At 45.6% G+C, this 19,580-nt stretch overlaps 1 long non-coding RNA gene across 18 annotated transcripts in view; it reads left to right on the plus strand.

Moving 5' to 3' along the window:
* The window catches only part of LOC105725775 (uncharacterized), a 277,480-nt gene that overhangs the window by 145,913 nt on the left and 111,987 nt on the right, over window positions 1-19,580 (plus strand). The window contains exons 14-15 of one of the 18 annotated variants that reach the window (XR_010339344.1): window positions 17,913-17,966; window positions 18,616-18,783. The exons of 16 other annotated variants lie outside the window; for them this stretch is intronic. This is a non-coding gene — a long non-coding RNA (uncharacterized LOC105725775). Of the gene's footprint in view, window positions 1-17,912; window positions 17,967-18,615; window positions 18,784-19,580 lie in introns of those variants that run through there. One more of the 18 variants, XR_001109361.3, reaches the window with a different exon arrangement.

Here is a 19,580-nt window from a genome sequence, read left to right on the forward strand (position 1 = left end):
ATCCAGCCTCAGTTTCCCCACAAGAAACGTGAAGATTTATGAGATCAAATGTAACAGCTGCAATTGAAGTGCAACCCCGGCGAGGCTAGACAGGCTGAGGAATTTTTACTAAAAATTGGACGGCAGCAGTTGGGTGTTGGGTGACCTAGGTTCTAGCCTTGGCTTCACCTGTTACTTTCTGTGTAGCTTTAAAACAATACCTTTGCCTCTCTGAGCCTCAATTTCCCCAGCTGCAAAATGGGGATGATTCCATCTTCTCTCTCTGATGCTTGAGTGGAACCTTGCAAAGAACATCTTGACCCATAATATGGAGGCTGTGATCGTCCCATGGTGCTGATGAGTTGGTGGATGAATTGCCATATTGGGAGAGGAAAGCTGTCAGAAAGTGTCTGGGTGGTGGATAGGGTGCTGGGTGGGAGTGGGGAGGCAGAAAAAAGGTCATGGGCTTTTATATGAAACTGATTTTGATTTGAATTTTACCTGTAACCCTTCTTAGCTGTGTAGATGTTGGTAATAACAATTACAACAATTCTGTATTGAGTTTTGCTGTGTATTGGGTACTGTGTGATATGGTATCATTTTTATACCCATTTTACAGATGAGGAGGCTGAGACTCAGAGAGGTCAGGTACCTTTCTCAAGGTCACGCAGCCAGAGATTGGAAGAGGCAGGATTAGGTCCTAGTTGCCTGTGATTTCAGAGCCTGTGCCTGCAGCTATTACACTTGTCTACCCCCAGTTGCCTCAGTCTCCCCATCTGTATAAGGGGCTCATGGTAACTTCTTCCAAGCAAACATATTGCTAGGATTGGGCAAGATTAGTTATATGAGACAGAAGGCCCATATGTGGCACCCGAGAGCCCCTCGGCCACAAAAGCCACCATTCTTCGAGAAGGGTGTGGGTCGGGAGACTCTCAACCATTGTCTCACCCTCCCGTTCATCCTGATTCCATAAGGACTGGTGGGAAATGTGGCTGTTTACTTCTCTAACAGGTAAAGCCAGGGAGTGAGTTGGGGGCCTTTTCATTTTCCCACAGCCCCCTTTGCTGAAGATTCCCAATCTTTGATTTCCACAGCGCTCCTGGGGCTTGCCGTCCCACCTGAACTCATTCGGGACTGTTTTCTGATGTGACACATTGTCAGCGTGCATTATGTGTCATCAGCCCCACAAAGCGGTGACACCAGAGCCTGATGCCACATGATCCACTAAAAAGATGTGGGTGCCCCAGGGGTTCTCTGGCCTTGACAGGAGCCCTGCCGCTCCCCCGCCCCTGCCTTCCACTCAGAGCCTCTCGGCTGCTTCTTGGCAAAGCCTGCAAAGCCCCAAGGGGGTGGGACTTTGCAGGCAGGGGCCTTGACTCACATGGGGATGAGCTTGATGTCCTGGTGCCTGACACATGCCTTGTATGAGGTCCCCAAATTAAAAGAAACAAAGCTCCTTTGTCAAAGGCAGCCTGGGCCTGGTGGGGAGACATGGCAGAGCTCTGGAGTGCGGTGACTGACTGATTTTCTCTAATTACCGTGGGTTTAATATTTATAGGGTTGGTGCCAGAGGGCTGCAAGGGAGGTATTCAGCCCGAATAGCAGCTGTCGTAGGGTTGGTGCAGGGCGCTGAGCAGGAAAATGTCTGCTTGCATTCAGGGTCCTGGTGGGTCAGACCCAACTGGTCTTTCCCTGGTGCCTTCCTGAGGCAGAGAAAGCATCTATTTACATAGCACAACCTACATGCTGTGTGCTGGCCTTAACCCCTGACAGCTTGGAGGCCCTCAGGGCCAAGAAGTTCAAGGTGGGGGCTCTGGAGTCAGATGGACCTGAGTTTCTTATTCAAGTTTGACATATTCCTGGTTGTGTGCCCTTGGGCAATTGACCACACCTCTCTGAGCTTCAGTTCCCTTGCCTAGAAATGGTGGTAACAATATGTCTCACTCATGTGATTGTTGTGAATATCTAATAAGGTAAAACACACAAGGGGCTTAACACATTCCCTAGCTCGTAGTTGTGTTCAATAAGTAGCAGCCGTATCTTTGCTTCTGTAGACATATACTTTGTGGGATGGAACCCCTGTATCAGCTAGCTATGTTCTCAATGATGCTGTATAATGAACCGGCCCAAAACTTGGTGGCTTACAACAACCACTGTTTATTCTCATAGATTTGTGGTGTGGCTGAAGGTGGTTTCATCTAGACCAGACTAAGACGGGTGGCTCTGCTGGTCTTAGCTGGACTTGCTCAAGCAGCTGGGGCTCAACTCAAATGGCTGGACTCTCTCTGTATAACTCACTCCCACTTTCGGAACTAGCACTGACCTCAACATGTTCTTCTTTTGGCCTTGGCTCAGGTGTGCAAGATTATGCAGTCTCTGAACAATAACCGAATCTATCCTTCTCCCTAGCATTTCTGTGGGGGAGAAATTATCATTCCCATGTTCCTGATGAGGAAACAGATTCTGAGACAGGAAGCCACTGATGATGGAGCTAAGATCTGAACACTTAAAAGACCACATTCTTCTCAACCACCATATACCCTGAGCCACCTTCAACCACGATAGCAGATACCATTTGTTAAACACCTACTACATGCCAAGTGCTTTGCATGAATTATCTTTTATCCAAAAACAGTCTTTGAGGCTGGTATGCCCATTTTATAGATGGGAAAGCTGAGGCTCAGGAGCTGAATACATTGTCTAAGATTTCACAAGGAATAAATAAGTGACAGACTCAAGATTGGAACACAGGGCCAGCAGTGGTCGTTCATGCCTGTCATCCTAACACTTTGGGAGGGCTGAGGCAGAAGGATGGATTTAGCCCAGGAGTTTCAGACTAGCCTGGATGAGATAGTGAGACCTTGGTTTCTCTCTTGAAAATAAAAATTTAAAAAATGTTTAAAAAATATTAGAATGCAGATCTCTCTAGTTCCATGCCAACATGCCTTTGTATTTGAGGTTCCCTTTGCCTGAGCTGTCCTGGTCTCTCTTTCTCTCTGTCGCTTTCTGGAGCCAGACTACATGTTCATGACAATAACAGGTGTTCAGTAAGTTATCATGAATAATAGATCCTATGTTTATAAACTAAGGTGGTTCAGTCCCCATTTTAAGGATGAAGAAGTGGTATCACCAAGAAGTGAGGTCTCTTGTCCAGGTCACAGAGCCAGAAGTGGTTCTACAGCACAGAACCAGCCTTTGAACTCTGCTCTGCCATTCTGGGATACCAAGATGGAGATAAGTCGTTGTGTGTTGTGTAAGGACTTGGCTCTCTCTGGTTTCCCTTGCTCCTCCTTTTGGCCTGCCTACTCCCCATCTTATTAACTGACACCTTTCTGCACGGAGGCCTGGCTGCTCTGTCTCCGACACCTTTCCTTCTTCCACTCAAACCTGCTTCCTCCATGTCCCATTGCTTCTGGTCTTGCTGGGGACAGGAGCTTATCAAGTATCAAAGTAATGTGAGCCACCTTGGGGTGCAGGGCTGAGAATGGTATCTCTTATAAACTCCTCTCCTGACCCCCATGGAGCTAAACTGGGTGGATCTTCCCCTCCAACTCCCTGAACCTCAATTTTCTCATCTGCAAGATGGAGGAGAATCATACCTACTCAGGGTTGCTGTTAGTGTCAAATATGCCTGCAGCTGTTTTTAGCACAGTATCTGGCAAAAAGTAAGTGCTCAGTAAATGTAAGCTATTGTTATTGTCAGTCAGACCCTACAATATTTTTTTCACTTGGAGGAAAATTTGAAAAGTGAAAAGTTATGGAAGCCAGCCGGCTTCAGTTCCTGAGCTCTCATTCTGCAGCCTGGGACGTTATCTCAACTCCATCCCAGATTCAGGGATGCAGAGAGGAGGCAGAGACTCTACAGAGGAGCGGTGGCAATGTTCTGTCCAACACCCTTTTATTTTTTACAAGATGAATGTCCAAAGCGGCCCAGGGATGCTGTCCTAGCCACACAGCCCATGGCGGAGGGGCTGAGGCCACTCTTAGACTGGAAGCTTGTCAGTTTCCTCTTCCTCTCAGGCCCCCTTGGGCTGCAGTCGGGGCTCTGTGAGGTGTACCAGGGAATAGCAGCAGAGCTCTCCCTGAGTCGAGAGAGCCAGAGAAAGCTGCCAAAGCAATTCTCAGCAAAATCCCTAGGGATGTGTGTCAAGGACAAAATAGTGTGTCCCATGGGTAAATATAGTTAACACAGCTGCAAAACAGAATTTATATCTTGTTTGAGATATCATTTTTAAAGTATGGCATAGGGAGAGCTTTAAAAATGAAATTATAGCTGGCAATAAAAAACCTCATAGGCACTGTATTCAAATTATGCTACAGTAATAGGCCAAGTTCATAAATAAACATTGCTTGTTAACCCTTTGCTGAGTCCCGTGGGCCAGCCGGCTGGGACAAGGTTGGGACAGGGCTGGGAGAGGCAGAAATAGCATCACCTTCCGAATGTCCTTCGGGCCTCCCTCTCCAACTTTCTCCACCCAGCCTCTTCATTCTGGTGTTAAAGATCAACAGATTATTCTCTGATAAAATGAGAGGCTTGGACTCTCTACTGGGTTTGCAGAAATATGCCACTCAGACCTCTGAGCTGGGAGTCCCTTCTTTTTTTTTTTTTTCTGAGATGGAGTCTCACTCTGTCACCCAGGCTGGAGTGCAGTAGTGCGACCGCAGCTCATTGCAACCTCCGCCTCTCAGGTAAAGCAATTCTCCTGCCTTAGCCTCCTGAGGAGCTAGGATTACAGGTGTGCACCACCCACGCCTGGCTAATTTTTTTTTGTATTTTTAGTAGAGATGGGGGTTCACCATGTTGGCCAGGCAGGTCTCGAACTCCTGACCTCATGATCCGCCCGCCTCAGCCTCCCAAAATGCTGGGATTACAGGCATATGCCACTGCACCCGGCCTAAATAGGTCCCTTCCATATATGAATCTCCATGCTCCTTCCCTTCCACTGATTTACTTCAGAACAGGCAGGTGAGTTTGGACACTCCAAGCTGAGAATGGAGGAGCCACAATATGGTGGGAACTTGGGTCTCTACTATCTTCTAAAGCTCCCTGCATTTCTCACTTCCTCTTATTGTAATATTGTATATTGTTATGTTGCATATTAATATTATTGTGTTATATACACTTATTAAAGTATATAATAACACTTTAGAGTGTATAGACTCATTTTCTCTCTCCTGCTCTCTCTCTTTTGCATGACACTTCAGCACAGTGCTTCTCATCCAGGAATCCTTTTGCCCTCAGTGAACACTCAGCAGTGTCTGGAGATAATTTTGGTTGTCGAAACTGAGAGGTGCTACCAGGATCTAGTTGGTAGAGGCCAGAGATGCTGGTCAATATCCCACAATGCATGGACGGCACCCTCCTCAACAAAGAATGATTTGGTCTTGAATGTCGGCAAAAGGCCTGTTGCCGGAGATAGCTAGCTTTCCCCCACTTGCTGTGCAAAGTCCTCCTCACAGTAGCTGGGCTGTGTGCCTTGCACGGCTGAATTTCTGTCCCTCAGCCTGGCACGTGGCACGCAGTAGGTCTTCCATAGGGATTTGCTCAAAAAATCTAATGAATTCACGGAACTTCTCCCCTTCCCGCTTCTTCACCTGACCACCTCGGACCCTCCTTTTGTTTTCAGCTTGGAGATCACTTTCTCAGGAAGCATCCCCCAAATACTGTACTCTGGTGTTACTGTCCTTCTCCCCCCATTAGGCATTCCCACGATCTTCCTTGCTCCTCATGCTTGGATTGACTGGTTCATTGTTCACATCTCAGGGGCAGTGTCACCTCCTCAAAGCAGCCATCATGACTGCCTAGTCAGTGTGGCCTTCCTTGGGTCACGCTCTCATCCTCCTATTTGGTTTCCATTGCAGCATCTATCAGTAGCTAAAATCATCTTATTGATTATGGGCTGGGGTACCCCATGTCCTGGGTGGGCCTTGGACGAGAGTGGCTGCACAGGAAACACTGCCTGCATGAGTCACTGAGGGACAGAGAGCAGGGGAAGGCCCTCCTGCCCCCGCCACCCTCTTTCCTTCCTTTACACATCCTGTTTGGCATCTGGAATCCTCAGGAGTCTCTTTCCTTGGGATGTGAGAGGTCACTGATCTCCCCCTGGGCTCTTAGTAACTTGCTGGGAGATGCTGACAAGTCACTTGCATGTCAATTGCAAAATGAAGGCACTGGGACATCTGTGCTTCATAACTCGTGTGTGTGTGTGTGTGTGTGTATAGCATCACCTCCTAGGATCTTTCCTAAGACACAAAGCCTGACCAACCCCAGACCTGCAGAACCAGGTTCTCTGAGGACACCTGTGCCCTGGTTTGCACTGGTTACATTACCTGGTTGTGAAGATTCCCCGGGGAATCCAGATCCATGGCTTGGTTAAGAGCCAGAAAACCAGAGGACATCTAGGGCCGCTTCCAGCTCCAGCATTTGGCATCTCTGTGATTTTAAGATGCCTACTCTGGGCCGTTTATCTGAGTGACTCTCCTCCTGGGCTGCCCTGGTGCTTTTACTAATTTAATAGCATTTAATTTAATTTTAAAATGATTTGTTAAAAAAGGCTTGCTGCTATAGAAGCCCCAATGACCTCATTCCTCTTCTTCCCTAAGGCTGGAAATACATCTTGTGGCTGAAGCCAGGCTTCTGGCCTCCAATGTCCCGTAGAGGGCCCACAGCTTTTTGTGAAAATTGCTGAGTTTGCTGTCCACCCATTGGGCATAATTACCTTTCTCCTCTCCAGAGTCCCCACATGTTCTGACCCCAGGAGGAAAGAAACGGCTGGAAAGCCAGACCAAGTTAGAGAGCAACTCAGGAGCTATTATCTCAGACAAAAGGAACAGCATAACTCAACATACACACACATGCATGCATGCACACTCACACATACACATGGGCACACACAACCCATTCTTCCCCATTCTCTAGGAATGAGTGGCTATAGCTTGTGGCTACATTTAGCTCTGGACTCTCTCCTGGACATTTGAACCTATAGGCATACCACATGGGTTTCTTTGCCTTTTTAGGTATTTTCTCTTCTGTAGTTGTTATTTAAACCCCATTTCACATGTGCCTGATTATTGCAAGTTATCTTCCTTTCATTTATTCATGTACCAATTAATTAATTAATTAATTAGAATCTTATCTTGCATCCACCATGTGGCTAATAGGAGGACAGACATAGTAATGAGCTACATAGGCTTGGCCTCTTTGTCAAGAAGCAGAGAGCCCCACTAGGAGGGGAGAAAGATAAAATGAGGAGGCCCTTTTGGGTAAATATAGGAAGAATATATGGAGCATAGAAGATGGGCAGGTAATCCCAGGTGTCTTGGGGGAACGTAGCTCCAAGAGAAGAATATGTCATTTGTCAGGATGATAGCCTTCAGCAAAAAGTCAGCATGGATGTAACACCATGGTGAAAGCTCAGATATGTCTGCAATTGGAATGGTGAAGAGAGCAAGTTCTAGTCAAATGAGGGGATTTGATGTGCTTTGCTCTCAGTCCTGGTCCACAAATCCTTCCATAGATGAATCTCCATGCTCCTTTCTTCCATTGGCTTAGTTCAGATCAGCCAGGAGCTTGGACACTCCAAGCTGAGAATGGAAGAGCCAGAATATGGTGGGAACCTGGGTCTCTACTATCTCTTGAAGGACAGTCACCCTAGAGAGTTGCCTGATGGGAAATATCTGCACTGGACTTTGCATGAGCTAGAAATAGACATCTACCATAGTTGAGTCATTGATATTTTGAGGTTTGTGTGTTACATCAGCTGATTTAACCTTAACTCATGGGCTCAAACTCTCCTGCTGCTTGTGTCTACAAATTAAGTTGTACTGGGACAGCCTGTGACTGTTATCATGTTGTAACAGGAGAGTTGAGTAGTTGCAACAGAGACTGTATGATGTGCAAAGCCTAAAATATTTATGATCTGGTTCTTTACAGAAAGCATTTATGGACTCCTGCTTTAACTAATACAACCAGCATTTGACAACATTAGAACCAGTCTGGGTTCTTCTCCTGGTCTCCACTACTGGTTCTTTGAGCAGATCAGCCCCTTATGCTCTGACTTCTTGCTCTGACTTGGTTATGGTGTCCTCTGTCCCTTTGACCCCATTCCTTGGGCCCAAATATTTTTTGTAAATTAGACTCAGAGACTTAAAGAAAGTGGCAGTCATTCTTCAGCCTTCTCAACTGTGAGTTCTGATTTTCCAAATCATCTAGTCTAAGTCCCCAACTGTCCAGATATGGAAACTGACACGCAGAGAGAGAGAAGTAGGTTTTGCCAGGCTCACTCAGCCAGCCAGTGGCTGAGCAGTCCCACAAATAAAGTTTTGAGGCAAATTAACTGCTTCCTGGATAAAAACAGCTAATGTTTGTTGTATGCTTGCTATGGTCTAGGTACCCCTTCAGTCTTTCCCACAAACCTCAGAGGTGTATGCTGCTATTAGCATCATCATTTCTCTCATTTTAGAGATGGAGAAATGGGTAGCACAGAGAGAATTTAACTTGCCCAAGGTTTGCTGTGTTGATGAAACTAGATTGAACACATCAGGATTGATATAGTTTGGATACTTGTCTCTGCTCAAATCTCACGTTGAATTGTAAATCCCCAATGCTGGAGATGGGAACTAGTACGAGGTGTTGGGGTTGTGGGGCAGATTCCTCATGGCTCGATGCTGTCTTTGTGATACTGAGTGAGTTCTCACAAGACCTGGTCATTTAAAAGTGTGTAACATCTCCCCCAATTCTCTCTCTTGCTCTGGCCGTGTAGCATGCTTGCTTGCCCCTCACCTTCTGCCATGATTGTAAGCTTCCTGAGGCTTCCTCATTTGAGCAGATGCCAGCACCATGCTTCTTAATAGGTGGGCCTATTAAGCCTCTTTTTTTTTTTTTTTGAGACGGAGTTTCGCTCTTGTTATCCAGGCTGGAGTGCAATGGTGCGATCTCGGCTCACCGCAACCTCCGCCTCCCGGGTTCAGGCAATTCTCCTGCCTCAGCCTCCCGAGTAGCTGGGATTACAGGCACGTGCCACCATGCCCAGCTAATTTTTTGTATATATTTTTTTTTAAGTAGAGACAGGGTTTCACCATGTTGACCAGGATGGTCTCGATCTCTTGACCTCGTGATCCACCCACCTCGGCCTCCCAAAGTACTGGGATTACAGGCATGAGCCACCGCGCCTGGCCAAGCCTCTTCTCTTTATAAATTACCCAGTCTCAGGCATTTCTTTATAGCAATGCAAGAGCAGCCTAACACAAGAATCAGTTCAGAACCATGTTCTTACGGACCCCACAGTGCCATATTGGGTCAGTCATTCTTGCCCACTTTGGGCTTTAAAACTCCCCCCTTATCAGCAATGATAGAAAGGAGAGACTTAGATGTATAGGGTAGTCTTCTTTTAGGCCCTTCTCTCGTGCCCCATTTCCTTATGATCCTCAAAGCCCAGAACAATTCATCAATTTTGTTTGCATATCCAACTTGAGGCACTGTCATTTCATTAACTCAAGTGAGGGGCTCTTCATACTAGGTTGAGCTTCAATAATTCTCTTTAAAGTTCCAGAGGAATGTATGCTTAATTATATTTACATATGAAAAATAGGGTCTAATTAGTTTGATTGATTATTATTTTAACCCTAATGGCATTTTGAGTATCTGTCCCAACTAATAGCAACTGTATCGCTAATAAATCATTGAATTTTTACGACATGGTCTATTGAGCTGGCTTATGAAATATATTTTATTAATATCCCAGAATGTATTGAAACTGATACAAGTCAAACAACTGCTCATTTATTAAACTGTTTAAATGTCAGTTTTATACAAGAGTAATAATACAGGAAATATGTTCATTCAGGAGACATCAGTAGGCCATGGATACTCAAAATATTAGTTATCTTGGAAAAATATATTGTAGAAATAAAAGTCCAATTATATCATTTATTGCATTAAATAAATCTATATTGACGAACATAAATGTTGCACATTAGCAGATGCACTTTCTTGGAAACTTTTTAATTCTCTGGGATTGAGCTCAAGGGTACAGTGGAAATACAAAGCTTGGTTTCCTGGACAGTCTTCTGGGGCCGGGGAAGTCCTCGGAAACCTGGCTCTCAGTTTTCCTCATTTGAGGCTGAGACTGTTCTCTGCACCAAAGGTTTTCGGGATACCCTTTCCGGAGATTTTCTCTTCTGGGACATCTCCAGCATCTGGATTCAGGTCACAGATATTCCAGGTGCATGAGTGTCGTCTTTCATTTGTTCACCTGATGAGTACACAGCATGGGTGCAGGCTGCATGCCAGGTGCTGCACCTCGAGGACACTGTGGTGCACCAGACAGTTAAGAACCCTGCTGTCATGGAGGTGACATGCTAGTGGTAAGGACAATGGGCAAAAGATGGATGAGACCATTCCCAGTAGGAATCCATACTAGGAAGGGACTCAGACAAGCTTTTGGGGTGGGGAATGCCATGGGCAGGGATCCTTTAGATGGAAAAGACAGGAAGAATGGTAATAAGGAGACAGCCAAGTAAGAGGGCTACGGACACTGACTTCTAGGCAGAGGGAGCATCAGATGCAAAGGCTCTCAGGTTAAAGCAAGTTTGGCTTGCTCACAAAAGAGTGAAAGCTAGTGAGGCAGGAGGCATGCGATGGGTGAGGGAGGTGGGCACCAGATCATGAAGAGCTTTGCAGACCAAGAAACAAGTTTAGGTTTAATTTTAGGTGAGATAGAAAGCCACTGGAGAGTTGAACTCAGGAGAGGGAGATGGTCTGATTTATGTTTTGCCTCACTAGGGTGCTGGGAGGAGAATGGATTGCAGGGTCTGGGCTGGCCATGGAGAAACAGGGAAGAGGCAGGTGCAGTCATTAAGCATGCAGCAAGGCGAAGGGAGAGAAGTGTATGCTTCAGGATGTTGTCGAGGTCAAGTTGACAGGACATGCTGATAGACTGAATGTTGGGAGACAGAGAGAAGGCAGTCGTGGACGTTCCCAGTCTTTGGTCTGAGCATCTGGTTGGGATGGAGGAGGTTTCAGTCAGGAAAAGGCAGGGGGAAATTGTCCAGAGTTTGAGCACTGCCATCTTGCTTTGAAGCCTTGGATGGTTCCTACAACTTCTCTGGTCCTTGGCTTTTTCACCTATAGTTGGCTGTAATAATGATGCTATCTTCACAGGATGCGCTGAGCATGAAGTGAGTTTCATGTGAGGTACTTAGCACAGTGCCTGGCACATGGTTAAGTCCTAAATACTCCTTAGCTATAATATTAATACAAATACCCTGGATACCCAATGGCAGCCTGGGAGATTACCAGAGAAGTGATAAGAACATAAACTTGGGAATCAAACAGATCTGGGTTTAAATCCCATTTCTTTGCTGTGGGAACCTGCGCAGGCATTCTCCCTCTCTGAGCCAGCATCATCTGTAAAATGGGAGGACCGAAGTTACGACACCCACAGGTAGTGTTGGTTTGTGAATTTGAATAAAACAGGCATTCAAGTTTCAGGCTCAGTGCCTGACTCACCTCAAGTACTAGGAGTTATTAGAATTATTACCCAGTTTCCATTCACTTATGCAAATCCCAGGCAATTGCAATTCCTACAGAGCCAGCATGAGTTGCCAGGGGCCTCCCAAGTGGGTGGCTGTGGAGGAGGGTGTGAGCCTGGGATCTCCCCCTGGGGCCCAGCTAACTCACTGTGTGACCTTGGGTGAGCCCCTTACCCTCTCTGGCTCCTGTTGCCTCTGTGTGTAATGAGGAGGCTGGTCTGGTTAATCTCTAAGGTCTTTTTCAGAGCCTTAAAAAAAAATCGATGATTGTAAAGGTCTGTGATTAGTGAGAAACCATCTGCCTCAGGCGAAGACCAGACCCTCCCCAACCTTTTGGCGAGGGGGGGATGTGGAATAAAACAGTAAGCAGACGGCTTAGCAAATTGCCATCTTATAGGCCTTAAAAACGCATATCTGCTTTTGTATCAGCCTTGATTGAAATTCTTATGCTATGGCGGCTGTCCCCGCCATCAATGCCTTAATTAGAAATTAGGACAGTCACATTGGCATAAATTAAATCAGACTAAAGATGATTAACAAAGTAATGCAAGAAATCATTAAATTAAACCATTGTGCCAAGTCCTCTGCTGATCTATCACAAATTTGGGCTGCTAATGAGGTCTTAATTAGTAAGTTAGGTCGAAATAACTCATGTCATTCACTTCAAAGACAGCCCTCTTTCTTTTCTTTTTTTTTTCTCTTTTTGAATCCAGCCCCCAATGCAAATTTATCATGGGGTGGGTGGACGTTGCCCATAAATAGCAGCATTCCTTGGATTATCAAAACCTGTTTGGCGTTGAATGTATTGGGAGGTCCATGCTGATGTTAGTTGAAGCTGAAGGGGCAGAAACGGGTCCTGTATCTTGATCCTAAGGTGACAGAACTGTGGAAAGATAGGAAACAGGTCTGAAGTTCATACTCTCAGGATACGGATGGGAAAACTGAGGGCCTCGGAAAGGAACTGTCAGAGACTGACTTTAGGGCAGGGTTGGGGGCCCAGGTATCCCAAGTAAGAATACGTTCTTTCTAATTTTTGTGATATTTTCCCTTTGTTCAGAAAAAGCAAAGTATTTAGTAAAGTAGATATCATGTTTTCCATATTAATGAAGAGGAAGCTGAACTCAGAGAAGGTGAATTGACTTGCCCAAGGTCACACAGCCAGGAAGAGGCAGAGCTGGAATCTGACTCTGGTTCCTGAGTCTGAATGCTTAAGTGCTGTTCTTTCTTGCCTCACCAAATAACCACCGAATGGCTGGGTGGTGGGATGGGTGGACCCAAGGACATGTGGTAGGAATTTATTGGGAAAGAGACTGGGGAAGGGCAAGCCAGCCCCAAAGATGAACATGCTGACTTAGTATGATTATAGAGCAGGATAGGACTCTTGGAAGGCTCATGGCTTTGAAGTCAGGCAGACCTGGAGTCAGGCACCTGGTTCTGCAAACTCCTAGCCAGGTGGTCTTAAGCTAATTGCTTAAGACCCTCTCTGAGCCTCAGTTTTTCTCACCCATAGTATGGGTGCAATTAATCCCTTCCTGTGAGGAATTTGTGAGTGTTCAGTGAGATATGTGAGAAATGTGCCACGTATTACAGTTGGTGTTTAATAAATGTTACCTTCCCTCCACTTCTCAGTGGTCCTCTGGTGATTCAGTTAGTTTTTGCTGTATAACAAACCACACGAAACTCCTCCATGGCTTAAACCAAGAACAACTTCTTTTACTTGGGAATCTGTGGTCTGTCAAGTTGAGCTGGGCTCAGTTGGGAGGTTCTTCTGCTGGTCCTGACTGGGCTCACACAAGAGTTGGCCATCAGTTGCTGGTCAGTGTGTGGTTCCACCACTGGGGTTGGCTGGCTGTTGACTGAGATTGCGGGGGTGACTGAGCTATATGTCTCTCATTATCCAGTAGGCTAGCATGGGCTTGCACTCTTGGTGGTGGAAGGGTTCCAAGCCCAGAAAAAGAAGGCAGGTTCCTTGGCAAAGACCTCTCGAGCTTCTCAACTCTGTCACATTGGTTAAAATCTCATTGATTGTCATAGCCTGAATAATGCACTCCCATCCCACACTCTGCAGATGTCCATGTCCTAATCCTTGGAACCTGTGAATGTGTTACCTTTGATGGCAAAAGCAACTTTGAAGATGTATTTAAAAATCTCAAAATAGGGAGACTATCCTGAACTATGGTGGGCCCATTTATATTATAACAAGTGTCTGTATAAGAAGCAGGCAGAGGCATACTACAGAAGAGGAGAAGGTGATATGATGATGGAAGCAGAGACTAGAACCATGAGCTTTGAAGATGGAAAAAGAGGCCACAAGCCAAGGAATACAGGGAGCTCCCATAAGCTGAAAAAGGCAAGGAAACAGATTCTTACCCTAGAACCTCCAGAAGGAGAACTCTGCCAACACCTTGACTTTAGTCCTTGACTCATTTTGAACTGAGCTTCAGAAATAAGAATACATTTGTGTTGTTTTTAGCCACAAAGTTTGTGACCACTTGTTACAGCAGCCAACAGGAACACTGGCCAAAGCGAGTCACTGGCCAAACCCACATTCAAGGGGCTCTGCCTCTTCCTGGCTGTGTGACCTTGGGCAAGTCAATTCACCTTCTCTGAGCTCAGCTTCCTCTTCATTAACATGGAAAACATGGTATCTACTTTGCTACTTTGCTTTTTGTGAACAAAGGGAACCTATCACAAAAATTAGGAAGAAGAATGGATTCTTACTTGGGATACCTGGGCCCCCAATTCTGCCTTAACTCAGTCTCTGACACGTCCTTTCTGAGGCCCTCAGTTTTCCCATCCGTATCCTGAGAGTATGAACTTCAGACCTGTTTCCTGTCTTTCCACAGTTCTGTCTTTTAGCTTTTATTTTAGATAGAGGGAGCACATGTGCAGGTTTGTTACAGGAGTATATGGTACCCAGGGAATGAGCATAGCGCCCAATAGGTAGTTCTTTCGCCCTTGTCCCCTCCCCTTCACTCCCTCCCCTAGTAGTCCCTAATGTCTATTGTTGCCATCTTTAGCCCATGAGTACCCGATATTTAGCTTAGAATAATGGCCTCCAGCTGCATTGTGTTGCTGCAAAGTACATGATTTCATTTTTTTTATGGCTGTGTAGTATTCCATGGTATATATGTGCCACGTGTTTTTTTATCCAATCCACTGTCGATGGGCATGTGGATTGATTTGATGCCTTTGCTATTATGAATATTACGGCAATGAGCATACAAGTCGTTTTGGTATGATGATCTATTTTTCTTTGGGTAGACACCCAGTAATGGAAGTGCTAAGAACCTACCTTTTGATGAAAGGAGTCACAAAGTCACATTGCGAAGAGGATTGCATATAGGATGATAATAATTTTTGGTCATAGTTTGTAGTCTATCACATCTGAGATACTTCACCCCAGTAATTTAAAAAATAATAGTAATAATGATAATAATATATGTATATCTAGTGAGCACCTACTAGGAGCCAGGCAGTGCTAAGCGCATTGCATACCTTATTTATTTATTTTTTTGTTGTGGTAAAATATACGTAACATAAAATGTATCATTTTGACCATTTTTGGGCATACAGTTCAATGGCATTAGGGACATGCAAAATGTCATGCAAACATCACCACTATCCATTTCCAGAATATTTAATTGTCCCAAACAGAAACTCTGTCCTTTTTAAAATGGTAAGTCCATAGCTTCTGGTGCCCTCAATTCCAGAGGTCCCCAACCCCCAGGCCAAGGACGGGCACTGGTTGGTGGCCTGCTAGGAACTGGGCTGCACAGCAGGCAGTGAGTGGCAGCTAGTGAGCTTTACTGCCTGAACTCTGCCTCCTGTCTGATCAGTGGTGGCATTAGCCTCTCATAGGAGCACCAGCCCTATTGTGAATTGTGCATGTGAGGGAACTAGGTTGTATATTTTTTATGAGAACCTAATAATGCCTGATGATCTGAGGTGGAACAGGTTCATCCTGAAAGCTTTCTGCACCCCCAGCCCCCCCACGTGGAAAAATGGTCTTCCTTGAAACAAAAATGTGCCAAAATGGTTGAGGATCGCTGCTCTATTCCACTTTCTCTCTGAATTTGCCTATCCTAGGTACTGCCTATAGGTGGAGTCAGCAGTATTTGTGCTTTGGTGTCTGGCATCTTTCTCTTAGCACCATGTCTTCAAGATTCATTCATCTTGTAGCATGTATCAGAGTTTAATCCTCACAGCAATCCCCCAAGGCAACAGAGACTCAGAGAGGCACCAACGTGGACTGGTCCAGCACCACGCAGCTGCTAAGAGGGGTGGGGTGGCCTGAACTCGGATCTCTTGGACTCTGAGGAGTGGGAGTGTGCTGGTCACTTTTCATTTCTCCATCCTGCTGCCCAGGGCGTGTGCTAAGCCTTCCTGGTCTCAGTACCGACAGCCCAACCACGGCTTGATAAGGCAGCCCCTCCCCCAACAAAGCCATCCATTTATTTCCCACTCTGAGCTTCCCACCCTGCCAGAGCCAAAACAATCACTTTTTCATCGATTCTGCTTCAATTAATTAAAAAATCCATCCAACCACTCCACAGCTTGATAGACTTTGAGGATTCAGAAGGAAATAAATAAATTAGTCCTGGAACAATGAGGGTGGAAGCGAAATGACTGGGGGTGGGGGGAGTGGCAGATGGGGAGGCCCCGATCCTGGGTCCAGCTCTGTGCTGCTGCTATTTGCAGAACCTATAGGAGGCCCGAGGGCCCCCACAGACCCTCCACAGAGGAACAAGGGCCCCAGACTTGGTGGTTGTATTAACAGTAATATTTTAAACAATAGATATTTTTACCGGGCATTACTTGGTGATGGACATTTTATATAAATTTTCTCGTTAACCCCTCACAACAGGTCTCTGAGCCAGTTGAGGAAACAAGCTCAGAGAGGCTGGGCTACTTGTCTGAGCCCACACAGCTAGAATCCATCTGGGAAAAATTCTGTTTCTTAATCCTTTAGTGCCCCTCTTTTGGGGTGGATTTTCTGACGTGTCCAGTGTAGGGCTATGAGGGAAAAGAGCATGGGGCAGGGTTCTGTGCCTGGCAGGGAATCTAGGGCATTGTCTCTAAGAGGGGAGCGCTTGAGCATAGAACTCCTGGGATGTTCTTTAGACCTGGAAGAGATCTTTTTTTTTTTTTTTTTTTTTTTTTTTTTGAGACAGACTTTTGTTCTGTTGCCAGGCGCCAGGCTGAAGTGCAGTGGTGCGATCTCGGCTCACTGCAACCTCTGCCTCCTGGGTTCAAGCAATTCTCCTGCCTCAGCCTCCTGAGTAGCTGGGACTACAGGCGCATGCCACAACGCCCAGCTAATTATTTGTATTTTTAGTAGAGACAGGGTTTCACCATGTTGGTCAGGATGCTCAATCTCTTGACCTCGTGATCCGCCCGCTGTGGCCTCCCAAAGTGCTGGGATTACAGGCGTGAGCCACTGTACCCAGCCAACCTGGAAGAGATCTTACCGATCCTTTGCTTTGATAGCTTTCAGACTAGTTTCAATTTGCGAAATCTAATGCTGAAGTGAAATCATATGTAATTTTGCCACATAAGGGAAAAACAAAAAGTAACAAACACACGAAGATGCTTGGTTGAGTAGCATCAATATTAGCAACAATAATAACTGGCCTTGCGTTGCCGGAGCTGACTACTGGCCTATTGTTAAGTATTCAGAAGTTTTGGAATCAAGTTATGCTATCGGCTTGAAATAAGTTATAGTGAAAGTACTTACACCACAGAAATTGGCAAGTGCTACGAATCAGTACTCCTCCTGACTCCTGAGAGCCATTTTACTAGCCTACCACTGACAATAACCATTTAATGAATGTTTGCTGAGTGTCAGACACTGCGCTTAGCACTTTAGTAAAAAATACCATTTGGCCAGGCGTGGTGGCTCGTGCCTGTAATCCCAGCACTTTGGGAGGCTGAGGTGGGCGGATCACCTGAGGTCAGGAGTTTGAGACCAGCCTGGTCTACATAGTGACTACTATGTAGTCACTAAAAAATACAAAAAATTAGCCAGGTGTGGTGGTGCATGCCTGTAATCCCAGCTACTCAGGAGGCTGAGGTAGGCAATTCACTTGAAACCAGGAGGCAGAGGTTGCAGTGAGCTGAAATCGCGCCATTGCACTCCAGCCTGGGTGACAGAGCAAGACTCTGTCTCCCCCACACCAAAACAACAACAACAAACAAACAAACAGAAAAACACTTATATTTAAATCATTTTGTAAGGAAGATACTGTTAATATACTCATCTCTTAGATGGGAACATTGAGGCTTGGGGAGGTGTATATAGCCACTTACACAAAATTAACAGCTGGTAAATGTTAGTGCGTGCCTCACTCAAAGTCCTCATTCTGTCTCAAGTACCATGAAGTGTTTTTTAAACATAACAGAATCCCAGAGAGAAGAACTGGAAAAACAGCTCTCAGGATCACACAGAGCACACAGTGAGTTGGGTGAAGGGCTGGAACCAGGACCGTACAACTTGATCTAGGTTAGGAGGAAGGAGGTGGAGATGTTTTCAGTGGGAACCTAGAGATAGAGAGTAATTGGGGCTCTGTCACAATTTCCCTACCCTTCTGCCTCCTATTTGGAAGTGTAGGAAAATCTGTCCACTAGACAGTTGCAAACCTCCATCCTGCCTGGGAACATTCAGTGGCCTCATCTCCCTGGCAGGATGGACAGCAGGTGTCCTCAGCTCTCAGGATTGCAAAGATAGCAGCCACCTTGTATGGTTCTATTCAATTAAATGCCTGGCTTCTCGCAGGCCAGAGAGGGCAGCCCTGAAAACCAAGCTAGGATGGGGAAGGGAAACTTCTCCCAGCAGGGTGTCCTCACCTGTTCTGAGCCCCGCAGCCTGCAGAAAGACAGGAGTGGAAACCAGGGAGGGAAGGGCAGGCCTAGGATTTTCTCTCACTCCTCTCCTGCTGCCTTCTTATTTCTGTAGCTTTATGATAAAGGCGTGAATACTGGGCGGGAGACACGGAGAGTCCTCAAAAGCTGGGGGTCCAGTCAGGGCGCACACATAGGGTTGAGAAGAAGCTCTATTCGTATTTTGCAATTGACTGTATCTGAGAATGCCTCCTCTTGCTCCAGGAACCAGTCTGAGAGGCTGCAGCCACAGTTCTAGGGATCTATCTGAGATCCTGCCTGAGGCTCGTGTCCCGTGGAGATCCCAGGTAGAAGAACTTGAACACCTCAGCCAGGCAATCCCTTCTGAGCCTCCAGCTGGCGCAGGAGTTGTCCCAGGACACAGCAGGTAACTGGCCATGAAAAACAGAGGCTCATGTATATCAGATATGTACTATATGATCTGTATGATGCAAATGTAGTGATCTGGCTCTCATTACATCTTCTCAAAGAATGATCTCCACTTTACAGATAGGAACACTAAAGCTCAGGGAGGGCAGGCATCTCTTCTTAGTTCACACAGCCAAAAAGTGGCTGAACTCAGAATCCAAGCTCCAAAAGGTAGACACGTATTTTTTTAGTTTTCTAGAGCAGTGCTGTCCAATGCAAATGTAATGAAAGCCACATCTGTAATTTGAACTTTTCTATTTTTGTTGTTAATTCTTTTGTTAATTAAATTTTCTATTTAATGTTCGCCATTTGGGTGATGGGCACACTAAAAGCCCAGACATCACCACTATGCAATATACATACGTAAGAAATCGGCACTTGTACTCTCTCCATATATAAAATTTTTTAAAAAGTCTAGCAGCTTCATTAAGAAAGCTTGACAAGTAACAGGTGACATGAATTTTAATAATGTATTTAATGTAACCAGTACATCAAAATTATCATTTCAATATGTAATCAATAGGAACGATGATGAATGAGATGTTTTATGTTTTTTTTTCATTCTAAGGATATTTTACACTTGAACTTACAGCACAGCTCCATCCAGATGAGCTACCTTTTGGGTGCTCAGTAGCTACCGTAGCTTGCAGCTACTGTATCGGACAGTGCAGCTCTATAAATGAGGACAGGTGCTCAGAAGGTAAAGTAAAAGAGCGTTTCTCACATTCTCTCTTCCTCGCTTTCTCATTTTCCTCTTTATG

The sequence above is a fragment of the Aotus nancymaae genome, unplaced genomic scaffold, assembly GCF_030222135.1.
Source record: "Aotus nancymaae isolate 86718 unplaced genomic scaffold, 86718_ANA_hifiasm-v0.15.2.pri h1tg000076l, whole genome shotgun sequence".
NCBI lineage: Eukaryota > Metazoa > Chordata > Mammalia > Primates > Aotidae > Aotus > Aotus nancymaae.